The 21,910-nt window shown below is 41.5% G+C and overlaps 1 pseudogene; it reads right to left on the bottom strand.

Moving 5' to 3' along the window:
• Window positions 1-1,481: 1,481 nt before the first annotated feature.
• Window positions 1,482-21,910, bottom strand: part of LOC104987336 — a 110,172-nt pseudogene continuing 89,743 nt past the window's right edge.

Consider the following 21,910-nt stretch of genomic DNA (forward strand, 5'->3'; position numbering starts at 1 on the left):
TTGATGGCCCAGGGAGCTGGCTGTTTTTCTGAACTTAGCCCCAGGGGATCTCATTTTGCAGTGCATTTTGTTCAGTCTGATCATTTGAAAAGCCCTGATTTGCTTTTTTTGACATCCTTCTCTGAGACCTCCTGCTTTGGTTCTCTACGGGTCTCAGCAGAAAAGTAGTAGTAGTTGCAAAAGGTGTCACTGTGTTTGAGAAAGATGGACACTCTCTACACCCTTGGTTTTCCTCGGTGACAGAATGCTCTTGTCAGCTTAACTCATCCTTTTGGAGATATAGAGTCTCCAGAGCTGGCAACTCCTTTTTCACTATTTTACATCAAATCTACTTTACTTCATTAATAACTTGTTGCTCCTAGCAAGGTCTGAGTAGAACCTAATGTTAACTAGAAGTTCTTAATTGTTTTTCCTTGTAAAAATGGGGCATTGTGAATAAAATTCAGGTCTGAACGGTGAAGCTGGTTTCATTTTCTTCATTTGAAAAAAAAGGGTGAAATCTCATTTCCTATAGCTCAGAATTATTCTGAAGCTCACATGAGATGAAATAGTATATGGGTCTAATTATAATCTTTTCCATTTTACTGAGGAGATCTACTGAGCTAGAAAGTAATTAGTATAGGGAATAGAATTAGAATTAACTTGTTTAGTCGCTAAGTCCTGTCTGACTCTTGTGACCCCATGGACTGTAGTCCACCAGGCTCCTCTGTCCATGGGGTTTTCCAAGCAAGAACACTGGGATGGGTTGCCATTTCTTTCTCCAGGGGATCTTCTCTACCCAGGGATCGTACCTGCGGGTCTCGTGTCTCCTGCATTGGCAGGTGGATTCTTTACTATTGAGCCACCAGAAATGGCTCAAAGGTAAAGAATCTGCCCATCAATGCAGGAGAGTTGTGTTCGATCCCTGAGTGGGAAGTCCATGAGTTTGCAAAGAGTCTTACATGACTTAGCAACTAAAAAGCAACAACATAGAATTACTTATTCTAAACTGAGAAGTTGAGGAGAGAAATGGGGTGTGGTTTAAACTTCTTTTGTTTCTAGGGAAACGCCTGTTTTCTTTTTCACCGAGTGTGAAATGGGGGTGCATGGGCTAGGAAATCTGTGTAAGATTGGAGTGGGAGAGAGTCTCTCAGACACCCTGGGGTTCCCATGGAAACCCTGCCCCACTGCTTCTGGCCACCTGCCCAACCCCCACTCTTACCTCAGGCTGAGAAAGAGGGAAGCTGGTGAGGGGAGGCCAAGAAGGAAGCCCATAGGTTCCTCTGGAGTTTGAGTATCATTGTCAGCAGGAGAAAACATATATATATATATATATATATATATATATGGCTTCAAAAAGCTTTATTGTTTCCATTTGGTCCAGGGCTTGAGAGTGGTCTCTCCAGGGTGTTAAAAAGCTGCCTAGTGGATGTAAAGAGGGGCTTCAGGCAGATGCTCTGATGTTAGGGGGCTCCTCAAAGGCCGCTGGGCTCCAGAGGCTCCTAGTCTTGCTTGAGGATAAGACTTTCCAAGAGATACTCGCCCAACCCAGCCTGGGGGCCAGCCAGCCTGTGGAGGTGGGCCAGGTGGTCACCCATCTTCTTGACGAGTTTCACCTCCTCATCTAGGAAGTGGTTCTCTAGGAAGTCACAGATGTGGGGGTCTGTGCGGGCAGAACCCAGGCTCTGCAGACCCAAAAGGGCCTGGTTCAGATTCTTCTCCTTGAGAAGGGTGGCTTCCATAGCATCCTTGGTTTTACCTCAGTCATCTAGAGACGCTTCTGCACTTCTAGGAAGAGCATGTGGCTCCCACACTGATTTTGCATTTTCAAGAGACGCTCTGGGCCGTTGTGCTTCTCCTTGGCCAATTCATGAAAAGTGGCCCACACCCTCCAGAGCCACATCGTTGAGGTCAAAATAGAAGCCCAGAGAGAGGTAATAGGAGGCCTGTAGATGCATGTTGACCAGGCGGTGGAGAGAAGTCTCCACCTCGGTGGAATAATTCTGGCGAATCTGGGAGTTTATGGTTGACAGGTAATAAGGAGTTAAGCTCAAAAAATAGTGGTTATTGCCAGTGATTGTGGACAGCTGTGTGGCTGATTCTGAATGTTGTGACTGGAAAAAATGTTGGAGGGTGGTCGGAGGCTGGAGCAAGGGGCGTCCCTGGGTCTGTTCCCTCCAAGCACAGTTGAAGCAAGAGACAGATACGCGGGACTGCTGAGTGCACTTCCAGAAAAGAGATCCTTAACCCCTAACTATTTCTTCTCTCACCCCTCATATGTCTCCAACCTCTTTTTTCTAACCAGTCTTAAGGCTTGTGTGTCTCTCACTAGCTCTTTTCTCCTCATGAATCTTTGTGGGTGCATGCTAAGTCGCTTCAGTTGTGTCCAGCTGTTTATAGTCACACACCATAAACTGAAAGTAACAAAGGCTTGAGGCTGGTTAAAGCACTTCCAGTTACTTGTCTCTCAGGCAATGTCCTCCAGGGAAAATTCCAGTAAACTCCTGTTTAGCAACATTTTTCTGTCAATAATCACTCTACCTCCAACCAATGGATTTTTTTTAGAATCCATACTTCACTGGCTTTGGATTCTATTAGTGCAGGTCATCGACCCCTGTGAATAAAGGAATCCATCACATGCCCTTTTGAGCTATAATCAACCACAGCTCATTGTCTGTCCTTTCTTTCCTCTTCCTTTTTGGCACCTTAGAGTTTAAGAACCCTATTCTTAAGGGTTCATCTGGAGAACAGAATTTAGAATATCCTGTTTCAACAAGAGCCATAGCCATCCCATGGGATGAACTTGAGATGAAGCCAGAATATGAGTTAGGGAAAGGAGAAAAGAAAGAGAAATTTAGACCTTGGAGTTATTAGAAGTCAGGTTTATGATATGGGGAAGTGTGTGAGTGTGTGTGTGTGTGTGTGCACGCACACATGCACACAAAATGAACACCATCCCACTGGATTTAAGGTGTTAGAGGACAAACAAGAGAGAGAAAGGAGACCCTCCTTCCCTACTCACTGAGAGCAGATAGCCTGTGAGGAAGCAACAAGAGAAACATGGAAAATTTTCCTGGAACTCCATCTGGGCCTGCTTTGGGAGAACAAAGACCATGTGTCTTTCTCTTCCATGTTACAGAGTTGCTGGGGAAGAGGTGGCATGCTTTGTATTCTCTACCCCCTAAGCTGGGTAGGTCTTTCTCAAATGAGCTGAGGATGTTGCACTAAACCTGAGATCTGGGACTGAAAGGTTATTCTCCATTTTTCTTCTTTATGTTAAATTGACACAATCAGCTTGTGGGTGTTACAAGTCATCACTGATCCCACCCCAGGGCAGAGGAGTCAGCAGCAGAGCCATCTTGAAAACCAGATGCTTGAGAATAAGACCAAATAACACATCTGCTGGCTGAAGTTATGGAAAGGATTACATGATGTTAACTGCTGCATTTGGAAATTGTGGAATTTAGCACATTGCTTACATTTTTCATAAAAATATTTATTTAATAAGCAACTAATAAATTATTGGCTTTATGCCCATAAATATATGTATGTGGTACCAATTCCAACAGTACAAACGTGTTTCTGATAGAAGGCAGGTTTCCCTCCCATTCCTATCCCTGCAATAATCTAGTTTTCTCTTCTGATGCAACTATAGTTACCAAGAAAAGTAGTTTAAAAATATATATTTGTGTGTGTGTTAAGTTACTTCAGTCATGTCTGATTCTTTGAGAGCCTATGGACTAAGGCCTGTCAGGCTCCTTTGTCCATGGGATTCTCCAGGCAATAATATTGGAGTGGGTTGCCATGCCCTTCTCTAGGGGATCTTTCTGACCCAGGGACCGAACTTGAGTTTCTTATGTCTTTTGCATTGGCATGTGGGTTCTTTACCACTAGCGCCACCTGGGAAGCCCTTAAACTATATACAGGAGAAAATTATTCACTTTACAATAGCCAAGACACAGAAGCAACCTAAATGTCAGTTGACAATGGAAGTGAATAAAAATGTGGTAGTAATAGAATATTACTCAGTCATAAAAAGGAGTGAAATAATATCATCTGCAGCAACGTGGATGGACCTAGAGATTGCCAAATGGAGTGAAGTAAGTCAGGCAAAGAAAGACAAAGGCCATATGATATAACTTATATGTAAATCTAAAAAAGAATAATACAAATGAACTTATTTTAAAAACAGAAATAGAGTCACAGATGTAGAAAACAAACTTATGGTTACCAGGGGAGGAAGGGGGGAGAGAAATAAATTGAGAGATTGGGATTGACATATACATACAATTCTATATAAAATAGATAACTAATAAGGACCTACCGTATACCACAGGGAACTTATCCAATATTCTGTAGTAATCTATATGGGAAAAGAACCCCCCAAAGTGCATATATGTATATGTATAACTGATTCATTTTGCTGCACATCTGGAACTCACACAGCTTTGTAAATCAACTATACTCCAATAAAAATTACTCAAAAAAAGAGAAAATTAGTCACACCTCAGTTATTTGATTTAAAACTGGAAATAGCCTCTTCTCTCTTGAATGACAACTGCAGAAATGGTTTCTTGTTTGATTTAATCATTCCTTTGTGTTTGATATTCTCCACCCTATTTAATATAACTGTCTTTAACCCAATGTTCCTAAAGTTCAAAATTATCCCTATTCTGGGATAATCCCTAGAAATACTTTAAGGGTACTGAAAGTATCTCCTTCTAAAAAGTGAATCACAGGATTTTCTTTCAGACTTCAGACTCATGGACAAAAACTTGAACTTCCTAATTCAGCCCAAGTACAAAGCAATTAAAGGATTAAAATGGATTAGAGTTTTGAAAATCACAGGAACCCAAACTAACTCTTGCTCTTAGCTAAATATGTTTGAAATAGCTTCTTTCATTCTAATAGCAGTTCATAGGAATGTTTTCTCTCAGGTTAATTGGATGCTTTGCTGTCTTTTTTTCCTAGGGAAAGAGAGTGTGGTTACAGTATTTTATGAAGGTTTTTTTTTTTTAAATCACAAAACACTTGTCAGACTTCCTGGTCTGTTCCCTGTGTCCCTTGTACTGAGGTTGTTAAGGGAGGAAGTGATTACACTGAAGAGAGGAGACTAGATTTGCTGCCCTGGGACCTCTGTCTAACTTGTGTCTAGTCATTCCAATCCCAAAGAAGGGCAGTGCCAAAGAATGTTCACACTACCATACAATTGTGCTCATTTCACCTGCTAGTAAGGTTATGCTCAAAATCCTTCAAGGTAGGCTTCAGCAGTAATGTGAACTGAGAACTTCTAGATGTCCCAGCTGGGTTTTGAAATGGTAGAGGAACCAGAGATCAAGCTGCCAACATTCGTGGATCATAGAGAAAGCAAGGGAATTCTGGAAATACATCTACTTCTGCTTCATTGACTATGCTAAAGCCTTTGACTGTGGATCACAACAAACTGTAGGAATACCAGACCACCTTACTTGCCTCCTGAGAAATCTGTATGCATGTCAAGAAGCAACAGTTAGAACTGGACATGGAACAACTGACTGGTTCAAAACCGGGAAAGAAGTACGTCAAGGCTGTATATCGCCATCCTGCTTATTTAACTTATATGCAGAGTAACTTATATGCGAAATGCTAGGCTGGATGAATCCTAAGCTGGAATCAAGATACCCAGGAGAAACAATCAACAGCCTCATATATGCAGATGATACCACTTTAATGGCAGAAAGGGAAGAAGAACTAAAAAGCCTCTTGGTGAGGGTGAAAGAGGAGAGTGAAAAAGCTGGCTTAAAATACAACATTCAAAAACCTAAGATTATTCAAAAACCTAAGATTATTCAAAAACCTAAGCTTCCTGTCACATCACTTCATGACAAACAGAAGGAGGGGAAAGTGGAAGCAATGACAGATTTTATTTTCTTGGTCTCCAAAATGACTGCTGATGGTGACTGCAGCCCCTTGAAATTAAAAGACATTTACTCCTTGGAAGAAAAGCTATGACAAACCTAGACAGCATATTAAAAAGCAGAGACATCACTTTGCCAACAAAAGTGCATATAGTCAAAGCTATGGTTTTTCCAGTAGTCATGTATGGATGTGAGAGTTGAACTATAAAGAAGGTTGAGTGCCAGAGGATTGATGGTTTTGAATTGTGTTGCTGGAGAAGACCTTAAAAGTCCCTTGGACTGCAAGAGATCAAACCAGTCAATCCTAAAGGAAATCAACCCTGAATATTCATTGGAAGGACTGAAGCTGAAGCTCTTACACTTTGGCCACCTGATGTGAAGAGCCGACTCATTGGAGAAGAGTCTGAAGCTGGGAAACATTGAAGGCAAAAGGAGAAGCGGGTTGCAGAGGACGATATGTTTAGATGACATCTCTGACTCGGTGGACATGAGTTTGAGCACACTCCGAGAGATAGCGAAGGACAGAGGAGCCTGGTATGTTGCAGTCCACGGGGTTGCAAAGAACTCGATGTGACTTAGCAACTGAACAACAATAACTGCTTCCAGGGCACTGGAGTAGAGGATTAACATCCCTGAAACTGTGTGATTATGAGACAATAAAAAGTTTATGAAATTGGACTTCTGGTTTCCAATCCAGCATCAGGTGTGTAAGGAACTTGGAAGTTGTCACTCCCACTTTCACAACAACAACAAAAAAGTGTGTGACACAGTAAAAAATCAACAACTCATATCCTCCAGAGAATTGTGGTCACAGGGCAAATTGGAGAGAGGTGGATACACAGGATCATAATTTACCAGAGCAGAAATCCATGAGCAGAAACCTCTGCAGGAACAAGTGCAAGGGTAGAAAAACTGAAGGTGGCCTTAGTGAATTGCTGGAGGCTTGGTGTGGACAAGTTTGAGAGTAAAAAACTCCACAGGGTTTAGGCTTAGTGAGTTTTATGTCTAGGAATTCTGCTACTTTCTCACAGTGAATAACTGGAATAGCCATTCTGAAACATGCCTAGAGTATTCTGTTCTTCACAGTGCGTGCATCAGGGAAAACTATTTTATAAGAGCCCAACAGACTGAAGTTTTGTCAGAGTCTAACCCTTCTGGTGTTGGAGAAGACTCTTGAGAGTCCCTTGGACTGCAAGGAGAGCCAACCAGTCTATTCTGAAGGAGATCAGTTCTGGGTGTTCTTTGGAAGGAATGATGCTAAAGCTGAAACTCCAGTCTTTGGCCACCTCATGCGAAGAGTTGACTCATTGGAAAAGACCCTGATGCTGGGAGGGATTGGGGGCAAGAGGAGAAAGGGACGACAGAGGATGAGATGGCTGGATGGCATCACCGACTCAATGGATGTGAGTTTGAGTGAACTCCGGGAGTTGGTGATGGACAGGGAGGCCTGGCGTGCTGCAATTCATGGGTTCTCAAAGAGTCAGACACAACTGAGCGACTGAACTGAACTGAACTGAACCCTTCTGGAAGAAAGGAAATAGCAATCCTGCCCTTTGTAACCTTACTGTATCACCTAAGGAGTAGAAAAACAAACTGAGAAGCCCTTGTGAAAGTCTTAACTCTGGGGCACAGGCTCACTAACAGGGTGAGACCTCTCTGTAGGACTACAGAATGCTTTTTCTCCCTACATACTTTACCACCATGTCAGTAGGACTCCTATAAAGTAACAGCGAGTTTCATCTCAGAGAACTGTATGTCTCAGATCTTATTTAAGAGGAAGTCTTTAGGGAAACCCAAGACAACAGGGGCTACAAAAACAAGCACAGAAAATTTTAGCCTCTGATACCTACTTTAGCTTCAGCAAACGCTAAACACACCTAATTCCTAGCCAGATAAAGCACACAAAAAATACCTATTTGCTACATTTCCTTTTATGCAGTAAAGTTTTAATTACAAGGCATACTAACAGGCCGGAAAAAACACCCCAAAACAATGCACACAGTATGACCAGATGGAGCAAGCATCAGAATCAGCCTCAGATTTTGAAATGATCAGACCTAGAATTTAAGACACCTACACTTCCCAGGCAGCCCTAGTGGTAAAGAATCCATCTGCCAATGCAGGAGACCCAAGTGACAAGGGTTTGATCCATCCTGGGGTAGGTAAGATCCCCTGGAGTAGGAAATGGCAATCGACTCCAGTGTTCTTGATGGGAAAATTCTATGGGCAGAGGAGCCTGGTGGGCTACAGTCCATGGAGTCACGAAGAGTCAGTCAGACATGACTGTGTGACTGAGCATAGGTTTAATATGCTAAGGGGTCTAATGGAGAATATGGACAATATGCAAGAATAGATGGGTACTAATAATGCCCAGGTCTTTTAGTCATACTTGGAGGAAGGGGTATGGAAAAGTATATCGGTTCCAGCTTCCTGAAAGTAGAACTCTTAACTATAACTTAAAAAAAAAAAACCAAAAACTTCATCTTGTTTTTCTTCATTGTTTGTTTCCTCTGAGTTCCTATTTCTGTGTATTTCTTTCTTTCTTTCTTTTTTTTAAAAAATTCTAAAGACTTTGCTCAGAGGTATGGTGATCCCTGGCTGTCTGCTCTTATTTAAGATTGAGTCCTATAAAAATGAAGCAACCTAAATGTCCATCAATGGACAATGGATAAAGAAGATATGGTACATATATGGAGTGGAATATTACTCAGCCATTAAAAGGAATGAATTTGTAGAGATGTAGATGAATCTAGTCTGTCATACAGAGTGAAGTAAATCAGAAAGAGAAAACAAATATTGCATATTAACACATATATGTGGAATCTAGAAAAATGGTACAGATGAACATATTAGCAGGCAGTAATAGAAATACAGACATACAATGGACATGTGGACACAGTGGGGAAATGAGAGGGTGGGATGAATTGGAGAGTATCAGTGATATATATACCCTACCGTGTGTTACATAGATCTCCAGTGGGAAGCTGCTGCAGATCCTGGGGAGCTCAGCTTGGTGCTCTGTGATGACCTAGATTGGTGGGTTGGGGGTGGTGATTGGGAGGAAGGCCCAAGAGGGAAGGGATATATGCATACATATAGCATATGTATGATTATAGCATATGATTCACTTTGTTGTACAGCAGAAGCTAACACAGCATTGAAAAGCAATTATACTTCAGTAAAAAAAAAAAAGAAAGAAAGAAAGAAAAACTACTAAGTTACATCAGAGAGGTGTGGGACCTGCCCCTCACTGTAAGGTTATTGGACAGGGATCCAGCCATTTCTTGAGAAAATGTGAAAACTTATTAAGTGCCAATTTCTAAAGGTTTTTTGTCTTAGGGTTGTCTGTTATTTCCAGCCAGTCATCCTCAAATATCCTGTCTGGGGTTGAGTCTGACATTCTAGTAGCTGAAGGAGGCAGAGAGTTAACTGCCCCATTACACAGAATTCAGACTTTTATTTAATCTGTTTGCTTGGAGTGTAGCTCCTCACTCCGTTCTCCTCTCCAGGGTTATGCTATAGTCCCCACGGCTCATGGAGTGTGAAGGTGATGCTGGTAGAGGCTTTTTCCGGTCTTCAATCATCAAAGCACACACGTCACAGCAGAGTCATCCCTTGTTCCTGTCTCCACAGTGTTGGGAGACAATTCCCTACCAATCATGGTCTTATGTATTCTACTGTCTTAGGAGCAGAGGCATAGATAGTTTATTCTGGATAATCTTTGCAAGGCTGTTCATATACCAAGTAGCCTTGGACGATAGTGTCTGTCTCTGGAATAGAGAGGAGATTTGTTTGATTCTCAGTACAATAAAGATAATACCACTCTCCAGAATGAAGACCGGGCAGGTTTCCCTGTAGCCTCCTTAACGTATGAGGTTTGCTAAAACGGAGCAGCTCAGCTGTGTGCCACAGGCAACATCCATTCGTGCTGTTCCATGTAGTCCCTGTGGGACTGTGAAACAAGGTAAGTCAATGTGAGCATGGAGACAATGTTGCCTGCTGTGCTTGGAGTGATAACATCCTTAGCCTTTGTCTCTGGTGTCTCGTGTTTCTGCTGGCATGTGTGGAACTGTGGCCATTTAACTCATAAGCTCACAAGTACAGTAAAATCTCAGATGCTCAATTCTATGGTGTTTTCTTTTGCTACCATGCCATGTATGGGGCTCAGGAATCTTTACAAGCCTGTCTCTATTCTGTCTTCCTTGATACCCTTTTAGTTGTTGCAATTCTGGCCTTTCTGACTCCTTTATTGACAACTAGACAACTGGGTTGAATCCTGATGCTCTGGGACCCACAATCTCTCTTTCCATCTCCCAGCTTGGGAATATCTCTTTTCAATATAAGGGAAAGCCTTGTCCTTTCATGTTTATTTAAGCTGCTCCTTCTACTCTCACACATTCACATATCCTAAAGATTTAGGTTTTGCAAAACAAAAGCCAAAAACATCTTCTAATAATTTTCTTCTTCCAACCCTACCACTCATCTCTTTGGAGACAAAGAACAGCCTCTCTGATGTCTGGGTGTTGGACAAGAAAGGGAAATTCAGGGAAAAAAAAGGTTCCTGTGCATTACTATCTCAAAATGCCATTCAGTCACATTTATTCTGTGTTTAAAAAGTGTCTCCAGTTCTCATGAATGCTATTTCTCGTATTACTAGAATTCAAGAAATTGGATATTACACCCACCCTCCTGCTGACTTTTCCATGGGAATTCAGTAATTCTCTAATAACTTGCAGAGAGAGCAGAGTCCTTTGTGCATGCACATGTGCTCAGTTGCTCAGTTGTGTCTGACTGTTTACGACCCCATCGACTGTAGCCCACCAGGCTCCTCTGTCCCTGAGATTCTCCAGGCAAGAGTACTGGAGTGGGTTGCGATGCGCTCCTCCAAGTGATCTTCCTGACCCAGGGATGGAACCTCATCTCTCATGTCTCCTGTACCAGCAGGCGGGTTCTTTACCACCAGCACCACCTGGGAAGCTGAGGATAAGAGTCCTCTGAGGATAAGACAAATCTTGAAGAGGGAAGCAAGTGAAAGGCTCTATGTTTTTCTGGGAAAACAAAGAATAAAATGAGGAATGGATGGGGTAGAGATATTTAGTTTCATCTGAAAGACTGAGGAGGGGAAAGCTGGGGATGCCATCCACTGGGTTTGAGCAGTATGGGACCAGGAGGGTTAAAGAGAAAAGTCATTCATCTACCCCTTGAGGAGATGGCCTTTCACCCCAATTCAGGAAAAAAAATGGCAGTAGGGAGATCATACTTACAATTCGGCTAGAGCTAGAAAAATAAATGTGTAAATGAGAGTTGGGAGGAGGATGCTAAAGGGCTTATAACTATGTCATTTTGTGTCCTAGACTGGCCCAGTGACTTCTTTGAAGGAATTGTCCTGAGTTACCCTCTTTGACATTAGGTTTCAAAAAATAAGTTAATGTTTTCCCAATCATATTTCAAATTGAGACATTTAGTAAATTCACTAAATTTATACATTTAGTGAAGAATGTCTTTGGATCTATGTTTTGAGAAAAGTTATCATCTCAGTATTTTGACAGTTAAAATGAACACTTAATTCATCCAGAGCCATTTAATCTGCACTTCGATTTCCAGCTTGTCCTATGGCTGTTGGAGGATCATCTTCCCTTAGGGACTTCTGCGTGTGGGGCAATCAGATTTCACCATCTTGAGATACATGACCTCAGACCTCTAACTCATGGACAGAAAACTGGGCTCCTTAATTGAATACATTACCAACAGAGAAATGAAGGGACTGATACTCATACATGATTAAGCAGGGAAAATGAAATTCTTCCTGAGTATAATCTAAAGGCTTCTTTTTGAAAAAAATAGTTGATTACTTCTCATCTTTTTGATAGATTGTAGGGATATTTTCCCAGAGAAGGCAATGGCACCCCATTCCAGTACTCTTGCCTGTAAAATCCCATGGACGGAGGAGCCTGGTGGGCTGCAATCCATGGGGTCGCTAAGAGTCAGACATGACTTCACTTTCACTTTTCACTTTCATGCATTGGAGAAGGAAATGGCAACCCACTCCAGTGTTCTTGCTTGGAGAATCCCAGGGATGGGGTAGCCTGGTGGGCTGCCGTCTATGGCTTCGCACAGAGTCGGACACGACTGAAGTGACTTAGCAGCAGCAGTAGCAGCAGGGATATTTTCCAGGTTTGGTTGATGTCTATTTGGTCTTTTATCAGTACAAGGGTTAGAAAGGAAAGAAGATGTAATTAAAATAGTAATCTTATTTCAGTTCCATCATTAAAATAAGGTTTCCTTGTGGCACCCCAACTTCTGTATCTCCTTGCGCCCACTCCTTACTCACTTGGTGCTGAGTCTTCTGCATGTACTCAGGTCTATTGTTCTCTCTCTCTTGTAGCATAATTTTCATGCATGTTTATGTCAACAAAATATTTCCTTTCACTCTGTTTAAAAAATGCTGCTCCCCACTAGCAATACAGGAAAGAAGGAAATAAGTGATTGGGGGAGAAAAATCCTGTTTTGGCCCTCTAGAATATCTGGATTTCATTTATTTTTCTCCTGAGTCAGATCCAGAGAACCTAAGGGAGAACCACATGCTGGTAGGTGGGAGAGGTGATGGCAGAGGCAGAAAAAAGCAAAAAGGAATCTTGTTTTGGGGGAGCTGGATCCATTTGCTGAGCTTCATAACAAAACAGTAGAGAGTGGGTGGTTTAAAGAACAAAAATGTATTTCTTTTACAGTTCTGGAGGCTGGAAGTCCAAGATCAAAGAGTTGACTGGTTTCATTCTGAGGTCTTTCTTGCCTTGTAGATACCCATCTTCTCTCTCTGTCTTCACATAGTCTTTTCTCTGGGTGTCCACAGGTCTGTATCCTAACCCCTCCTTTATAAGGACACCAGTCTTATTAGGTTGGAACCCACCCGTACGACCCCATTTCCCCTTAACTATCTCTTTAAAAACCCTCTTTCCAAATACAGTCACATTTTGCAGTGCTAGGAGTTAGGAGTTCAATATATAATTTGGGGGAAACACAACTCTCAGCCTGTGGCCTTCTCTGGTGGCTCAGACAGTGAAAAATCTACCTGTAATTCAGGAGACCTGGGTTTGGTCCCTGGGTCAGGAAGATCCCCTGGAGAAGGGAATGGGAACCCACTTCAGTATTCTTGCCTGGAAAATTCCATTCCTTGCAGGGGTTGCAAAGGGTTGGACATGACTGAGTGACTAAGAACACACAAACACAGACACAACACACAACTCAGCCTGTGACAAGGACCTGGAGGTGGGGGAGGATGAGGAGCTGGGAAGGCCATGTGGCTTCTTTCATGTGTTGGTTGGAGGAGAGAAATTCACCTATCTGGGGCCTGAGGACATGATACAATCTCAAGTTTATGGTCTCAGCCCTTCTTCTAGTATAGTTTAAGAGTTTGGGGTTACAGATATTCTACTTATACCTTAAAAATTTACCAAAAATGATGGGAAGAAGTAAGGACGATTTGGGGTGAATTATTTTCTTACAGTGCTTTGAACATCTTTTTCTCTCCCATCCTTTAAAATGGAGATGTGATAGGAAAGCAAAATGACTTTCACATTTTGGAGATGAGAGGAATTGTCATTTCAATTGTTTTAAAATCAGTGATTCTTTCTACCATTAGGGAGTCTTACATTATTCCCTTGGGAATACCTGGCACTAGTGTTTTTAAAAATCTCCCCTGGTGATTCTCATGTGTAACTGTACTCAAAGGCCAACAAGTCATAGTCTCTTTGGTTTTCTACTTTCATCTCAGGAGAGCAACATGGAGACTTCTAAAATCTGGAAGGTGCAAATCCAGAATTCCTGCGGGGAGGGAGATCCATGTGTGCCCACAGATAGTCCACTTTTTCTTTCCTTTGCAATGCACAGAATACTCACCTTGTACTCAAGAAACACACATTTGGTCTTCAGACAGATCAAACACACTTTGGATTGGGCGAAAAATCATGGTAAGGATCATTGAGATTTGCAAACATAAAGCATGTTTTCTATTTCTCCAATTAAACATGTAAAATGGCCTTTCCCACTTTGTACAAGTTTGTAGACATGTTTCTGATGTCATTTTGCTCATCTTTTTGAGGTAGACATTCTCTCCTGGTTCATGTTTCCAGGCTGACCTCACCCTGGAGGAGAGAGAGATGGGTATGAGTACCCCAGTCCCGTGGGGAGGGCCACAAGAGGAAGCTCTGGCTTCTCAACTATCATCCTTGGTTTCTCGCTTTACAGCAGCATGTAGACCTTTAGTTTTAAGATCTAGAGAGACTGTAGAACCTTCCTTGAGGAGTGAACCAGGACCACATCCAAAAGATCCCAAAGACTGAGCCAAAGGACAGGTTGCCATTAAATATCAATTTTGAAAGAGTGTAACATTTTCTATAAACAGGCATAACAAGATGCTCACTGGTATATTGGTGGGGGTGGGATGGAATAAAAGACGATGTCTTCCTCCATCTTTCCTCTGCTGCTGCTGCTGCTAAATCGCTTCAGTCGTGTCCGACTCTGTGCGACCCCATAGATGGCAGCCCACCAGGCTTCCCCGTCCCTGATATTCTCCAGGCAAGAACATTGGAGTGGGTTGCCATTTCCTTCTCCAATGGTGAAAGTGAAAAGTGAAAGTGAAGTCGCTTAGTCGTGTCCGACTCCTAGCGAACCCATGGACTGCAGCCTACCAGGCTCCTCCGTCCATGGGATTTTCCAGGCAAAAGTACTGGAGTGGGTTGCCATTGCCTTCTCCTCTAGAACAGGAAATTTCATAAATGCAGAGTCAGATAAAGCTCTCTTTGGATCCCCCCTTCTTTTTTTGACTTTTAAAAATAATCTCACTTCTGCACTCATTTTCTTTCTTCCCTAGTGATTTTCAAGACCCAAATGTCCTCTGTAACTTCTTTAGTTTAAAAGGGCAGTTGTTTATAATTCCAGAAATTAATTTTCACTTTGAAATTAAAAGGCCTGATGTACTGAACTTGACACATCCCTGAGCATCTCCACCTGAGGCTCTGCAAGCCTGCCCAAGCATGGCCTGGAACAGGAAAAGGGCGGGGGCGGGCTCTGTCCTTGGGTCTGTGAGGTCTGTCTTTTCAGCCTGGACGGCCAGAGAATTGGAGAATTGGGATCTTCGAGAGAGTTTGAGTGTAAAATGGTGATGACATGAATGTAATTTTGAAATTTTAAAATATTCTACTAGGAACTTCTCTAGCAGTCCAGTTAAGACTCCTGCAGGGGATGTGGGTTTGATCTCTGGTAGGGGGTCTAAGATCCCACATGCCTCAAGGTCAAAAGACCAGAACATGAAACAGAAGCAATATTGTAACAAATTCAATAAAGGCTTAAAACAAACAAACAATGTCTGTAGGAATCCAACTTTCATTCAGAATATTTGAAATGGTCCCTTCATCTCTGAGTATGAATGTTGGGATGTTTTGTAGGCAATCTTGTTGCCTATTTTGGGTTTGATGTTGTCTTTTGTCTCTGCTATCTCTGCCTGAAGTGTTCTTAGGTTCTTAGGCTACCCATTTCCATTCTAGTAGGGCCTGAAGAATAGTATTTCCCCCTCATAGGGATTGGCCTGGAGATTTTTCCTCCAGGTTTATGATAAGGAAAAATGCAATAAAATTATACTGATGCTGCTGTCCCCTTAATCTACAAAAGTAATCAGTCTTTTGTTTATATAGCCATTTGATAAAGCTATCATAGCCCATGAGACATTTTAATTTGGCCTAAAACTAACTGTTAAAAATTTAGCTATTTTTTTTTTTTTTTACCCCTTCTGATAATCGTATTCAAATCCTAGGCCTTTTATCCCTTCCTTTACTCTATCTTATTACTATGGGTATCATGAAGAAAAGTTTGCACATAATGCTGGTTAATTAAAAAAAAAAAAAAAAAGAAGTGTTTTAATAATTTGAGTTGGCTAATTGGCTAGTGTCAAATTATCTTCACTAAGTGTCCTGTTCCACCCTTGCTATAAACTTCAGCCCCCACTAAGGTATGTGCAGAGACACCTACCTGTATAACTGTCACCAGCATTTGAGTCTGTCTGAGTCTCCATAACAGCTGAATAACAGCTGTTATCAGCTCATGGATAACAGCTCATCAGCTGTCGAATGAGCAAGGGATCCTTTGATACAGCGATGAACATTGTGGGGAAGGAGTGAATGAGAGGAATCTTGATTCTGAATGATTGAAAATGGAGTTTGTTAGTGGTGGTGGTAGGAGAGGTGGGGGTGATGATAAAGGAATTTGAAAGATTTATTTTCTCCATCCTCACCATTTTTAGGGATTTTGGTGAAAATGATATCTACTATGGGATAGAAAGTACATCTATTTCTTCATCGGAGAATCACCTCTGTTCTTGGACAGAAAAGTGGATCATTCATAGACCATGTTTATGTTATGGATCTGGTTTTGAAAGACATGCACAGTATTGTAAACCTTTCCTTGCTGTTTTGGGAGGAGAATCAGGGAAGAAAAGACTGAAGGAAATCTCCACTTTCTCTACCTGGTGGGATCTCCAGGGAGGGTGGAGGCTGGGCAGTGACATTTTGATCTCAAAAATTACAGCTTGCTTTTTTGTTCTTCACATAAGGACACGAAATGAGTAAAAACAAATCAACAAAAGTGACTTTGGTTTTCACTGGGAGGAAATTTATTATTTCAAATGTTTTATAATGAAAAATCCAGCTTCACTCTTTTGTATTGTCTGCCCTAAATCTCTCCTTTCTAGACTTTCCAAGTAAAGGGTACAGCTTTTAGCCTTTCATCACCAGCCATGGAAGAGAATCCACCCTAAGGGACATGATTCCTATGGGGAGGAAAATGAATGACAGACAAGAGCTTCTGTACCCAGAGTAAATCCCATCTGTAACATATCCAAGCCTGACCCCTGACCCTTGAAAAGGGAAATGGGCTTTTAATAGAGCCCACACATAGAATAATGAGAGGGCTAATGTAAGCTCAAGACCAATGAAAGAAAATCAAAATTTAGGAAACCTAAGTTCTTCCCATTGCTTAAAACTTAAGAAAGAAACTTTTTCTCATCTTGAAGAGTAGAAAGACATTGACACCTTGTCTTTATGAATCACAGACAGAAGTCCTCATATTATAAAATGGTAATTTACAATCAGAACTTATCTTCGACGTTTCTATCTTTTCAGTTCAGTTCAGTTCAGTCGCTCAGTCGTGTCTGACTCCTTGCGACACCATGAATCGCAGCACGCCAGGCCTCCCTGTCCATCACAAACTCCAGGAGTTCACTGAGACTCACGTCCATCGAGTCAGTGATGCCATCCAGCCATCTCATCCTCTGTCACCCCCTTCTCCTCCTGCCCTCAATCCCTCCCAGCATCAGAGTCTTTTCCAATGAGTCAACTTTTTGCATGAGGTGGCCAAAGTACTGGAGTTTCAGCTTTAGTATCATTCCTTCCAAAGAAATCCCAGGGCTGATCTCCTTCAGAATGGACTGGTTGGATCTCCTTGCAGTCCAAGGGACTCTCAAGAGTCTTCTCCAGCACCACAGTTCAAAACCATCAATTCTTCAGCGCTCAGCCTTCTTCACAGTCCAACTCTAACATCCATACATGACCACAGGAAAAACCATAGCCTTTCTATCTTTTAGCTTTACCCTAAAATGGGAACAGTAGGATTCCCCTACCCATGTAGGGACTCTAACTTGGGTGAGGTTTAATATTAGACTAGTGGTGTATGCATAGAAGAACTTCAAGATCAAGAATAAAGTGTGCTGGTGACCTAAATGGAAAGGAAATCCAAAGAAGAAAGGATCCACATATACATATAGCAGTAAAGAGTCCATCTGCCATGCAGGAGACACAGGTTCAATCCTTGGGTTGGAGATATCTCCTGGAGAGGGAAATGACAGCCCACTCCAGTATTCTTGTGTGAGAAATCCCATGGACAGAGGAACCTGTCCTCTGTCCACCTGACTTACATTTCATGTGTTCACAAAGAGTTGGACATGACTTAGTGACTAAACAACAATAGCTGATTCACTTTGCTGAATGGTAGAAACTAACACAACATTGTAAACTAAATATACTCTAATAAAATTAATGAAAAAAAGAGTCAAGTGTGCTCTAGTCCTTTATTCTGGATTTTCATATTGACACATTTCTTTTCCTTAAAGCAACAGTTATTATGGTTTATAAAATTAAAGAACTAAAACATGCTCCACAACAATCATGACATTTGAAAAAATAGGACACAAAGAAAAAAAAATCTCTCCAAGGAAATATTCCTGAGAGCTCACCTTGAATATAAAAGTGTTACAACCCAAGGTACCTACAGAGGGTAGAGTGCAGTGTGGAGGCAGAAGAAGCAGTGGGAGGGAACCATTCTGTTCTTGGCACTGGAGTTAGTCAGGCAGACCCTGGGGTTTTTTTCGTATTTGAATAGAGGACAGGGAATATCGTTTCCATGGTCCAGGAAGAGTTGTGACCTAGGGAATAAGAGAGAATATATTCTGTTTCCCACTTCCCTTCTATGTTGGCAAAACTGCAAGAATTTCAGCAACACACTGGGTTTCTGAAGGTGAAAGTCATGTGGAACACTGATTGAACTGAACTCAGACCTGGAAAACTAGGAAGTACTATAGCTCCCTTGAGTATATAGACTTATTTCTGAAGTTATTACATTAATATGTAAATGATGTATAACATAAAAGATATCTTTTAGCCTAAAAGTGCAACATATACATTTATTTCTTTTTATTATCTTTCTAAAATGAAAGGATTTTCTGTGACAAAGATAAGATTGTTGTAAATATATAACTATATATACATATAACTAAAGATAGTTATATGTTATTTATATAGAGAGAGGAGAAATGTTTTGCCAATGAGATATTTAGTGAGGTTCAAGTTAACTCTCCGTGTACCATTCCTTCTAACTTTCCCTTGGCTTCTCTACTACCAGACGCATGAGATATCTCATGATTACATAGAAATCGTTTCCCTACAGTTCTTGCCTCACCATTCTGAGAATGATTCCCTAAAGTCTCCTGTGATGGACCAACATCTGGCCTCTGACCTGTGAACAGAAACCTGAACTCCTTAATGTGATTTCTGCTTACATTATTCATTGGGCAGCTCTAATCCTTAAGTATTGCATTATCTGTGTGGGAGACCCACTTATATCCCTTGTTATGTTTAGTGCATTTTAAATAGTATCTTTTCTTCATTTTGTCTTTTATTATATAGCTAATTTTACTTTGTTTTCTTTTGCAATTACTCTCTGTCCTAAATCATATGACTCTAATGGTCTTGAGGATTAAGTCTTACAACCTTCTACGGTCTGATGGGTTTCTCTCTACTTTCCCAGTTTCCTGAGATATGCATGATGCGTTTCACAAATGGAGAAGAGAGAAAGTCAATGTCTGTGTTAGTTACTTTTTTTTTTCCAGCCTCAAACTCCAGAATCTATAAAAAGAGCCCAGAAGCAAATTCTGTGCAAAGAGTCACTTCTAAGAATACCAGGATAAAAATTGGATGAAAGAAAGTTGTATGAAGAAAAGGATAAGTGAGAGGAGGACGTGTTGAAGAAAATTTCAAGTCATGGGGGAGCTAGAAATTCTAGTTTGGACAGGTGGTGAGGAGATGGAAGTCCCTCCAATGTATCTTGCCCTTAGGGTGGGGAAAAATGATACAACCCAGGAGGGAATGGCCCCTAAGAACCCCAGTGACTGAGAAAAACCAATGGGACAGGTTGGTGTGGAGACCCACCTATTACCATGTTGATGAGACTGTTGGATGATTACTTATAGACTTTCCAAAGGCATCTGTCAGCTGAAATAGCTGTTGTTAGGAATGCTTGAAAAGGGTTCAGAGAACACTCCAGTAGTTATGAGAGCATGTAGGACCCAGATCTTGGCTTCTAAATATTATTCTCCACTGAAAGAATACAGGGCTCCTTTGAGACGTGGCTAACTCAGAGTCTGGAACAGAAAAAGTGCAATGAGAACATGGAACATTTCTTGTGCCAAAATGCAGGGAAGTGCTCAGAGGAGGGGGGCAAGTGCAAAGGACATAGGAGGAAGCTTGAAGGGGCTTCCACTGGCCAAATCTGGGACATTTCAAGCATCATAGTGTATACTTCATAGTAATGGAGTATAGCCCAAAGAATAAAATAAAAATCCTTGAGTCTATACTAACATAAGTAAATGAATAAACAAATAAGAGGCGGAGAAGAAATTTTTCTTCCTTATAGTAGAATTACAATTAACAAAGTCAAAAAGATGATGGAGTTAGAAAAATCACCTCTTGGCAGCCACTACAATGATAATTGTTTCAGGCAAAAATCAACAATGACTCCTAAAACCAGAGGGTATGATGAAGTATCTCCTCATGATACACTTACTAATTTCAAAGAAAGTAGTGTGTTCACAGTGGAGAAAACTGACATGCACCATTTTTTAAAGGATGTTTTATTTATTTGTTTTATTTTTGGCTGTGCTGGGTCTCTTGCTGTGCAGGCTGTTCTCTAGTTTTGGCCAGTGGGGGCTACTCTCCAGTTGCAAATCACAGGCTTCTCACTGTGGTGGCTTCTCTTGATGCGGAGTATAGGCTTTAGGGTAAGAGGTCTTCAGTAGTTATGGCTTGTGGTCTCAGCAGTTGCAGTTTCTGGGTTCTAGAGCACAGGCTCAGTAGTTGAGACACACAGGCTCAGTTGCCCTGAGGCATGTGTGATCTTCCTAACCCAAGGATCAAACCCGTGTCTCCAGGATTGGCAGGTGGATTCCTACCCATTGTGCTACCAGGGAAGCCCCTGCATAAATCATCTTAGACATGGGACACATCGACATTGTGTGCCACCTGAGGCCATAACATGTCTATAATGTTCTTGACAAAAGTACTTACTCTGAACCTAATCAGCAGGGAATATCAGACAAACCCAATTAAGGAACAGTCTACAAAATAAGTAGCTTGAAATCTTCAAGCTATCAAAGTTATGAACTACAAAAAAGAATGAATGGTTCTAGATTAAAGAAGATCGAAGAGATAAGACAACCAACTGTAACTGGTGATCCTGGATTTACTTCTGGACTATTTAAAGTGAATTAATGGGGCAATTGGCAAACTCTGTTCAAGATCTGTCTACAATCAGGTAACGACACTAGTATTATTAATAATGATAATGGTATTGCATCCATGTCAATTTCTTGATTTTGATGATTGCACTGTGATTATGTATGAAAATGGCCTTCCTTGGTAGCTCAGATGGTAAAGAATGCCTGCAATTCAGGAAACCCAGTTTCGACCCCTGGGTTGGGAAGATCCTCTGGAGAAGGGAATGGCAACCCACTCCAGTTTTCTTGCCTGAAGAATTCCATGGACAGAGAAGCCTGGCAGGTTATACAGTCCCTGGCGTTGCCAAAAGTCAGACATGACTGAAATGATTAACACTTTATGCATGAAAATATCCTTATTTATGGGAAATACAACTGAAGTATTTAAAGGTAAATGACATTTAAAATTTAGTTGCAAGTGTTTCAAAAGATAAATATTATATCAATGGATATAAGAGAATGTAAAGCAAATGTGATAAAATAATAATATTTGAGGAATCTTGGTGTTGTACAATGGGAAGTCTTTGTCTTGTTTTAACAACTTCTGTCCCTGGAAGTATGAAATTATTTCAAAATTGTTACTCTGTAAAGGCCTTAGTGGCTTCCCTGGTAGCTCAGCTGATCAAGAATCTGCCTGCAATGCAGGAGACCCTGGTTTGATTCCTGGGTTGGGAAGATCCCCTGGAGAAGGGATAGGCTACCCACTCCAGTATTCTTGGGCTTCCTTGGTGGCTCAGATGGTAAAGAAACTGCCTGCAGTTCAGGAGACCTGGGTTCGATCCCTGGGTTGGGAAGATCCCCTGGAGGAGGGCATGGCAACACACTCCAGTATTGTTGCCTGGAGAATCCCCATGGACAGAGGAGCCAGGTGGGCTACAGTCCTTGGGGTCGCAAACAGTCAGACACGACTGAGTGACTAAACACAGCACAGCACTACAAT

Source organism: Bison bison, unplaced genomic scaffold (assembly GCF_000754665.1).
Source record: "Bison bison bison isolate TAMUID 2011002044 unplaced genomic scaffold, Bison_UMD1.0 scf7180017864092, whole genome shotgun sequence".
In the NCBI taxonomy this organism is placed as follows: domain Eukaryota; kingdom Metazoa; phylum Chordata; class Mammalia; order Artiodactyla; family Bovidae; genus Bison; species Bison bison.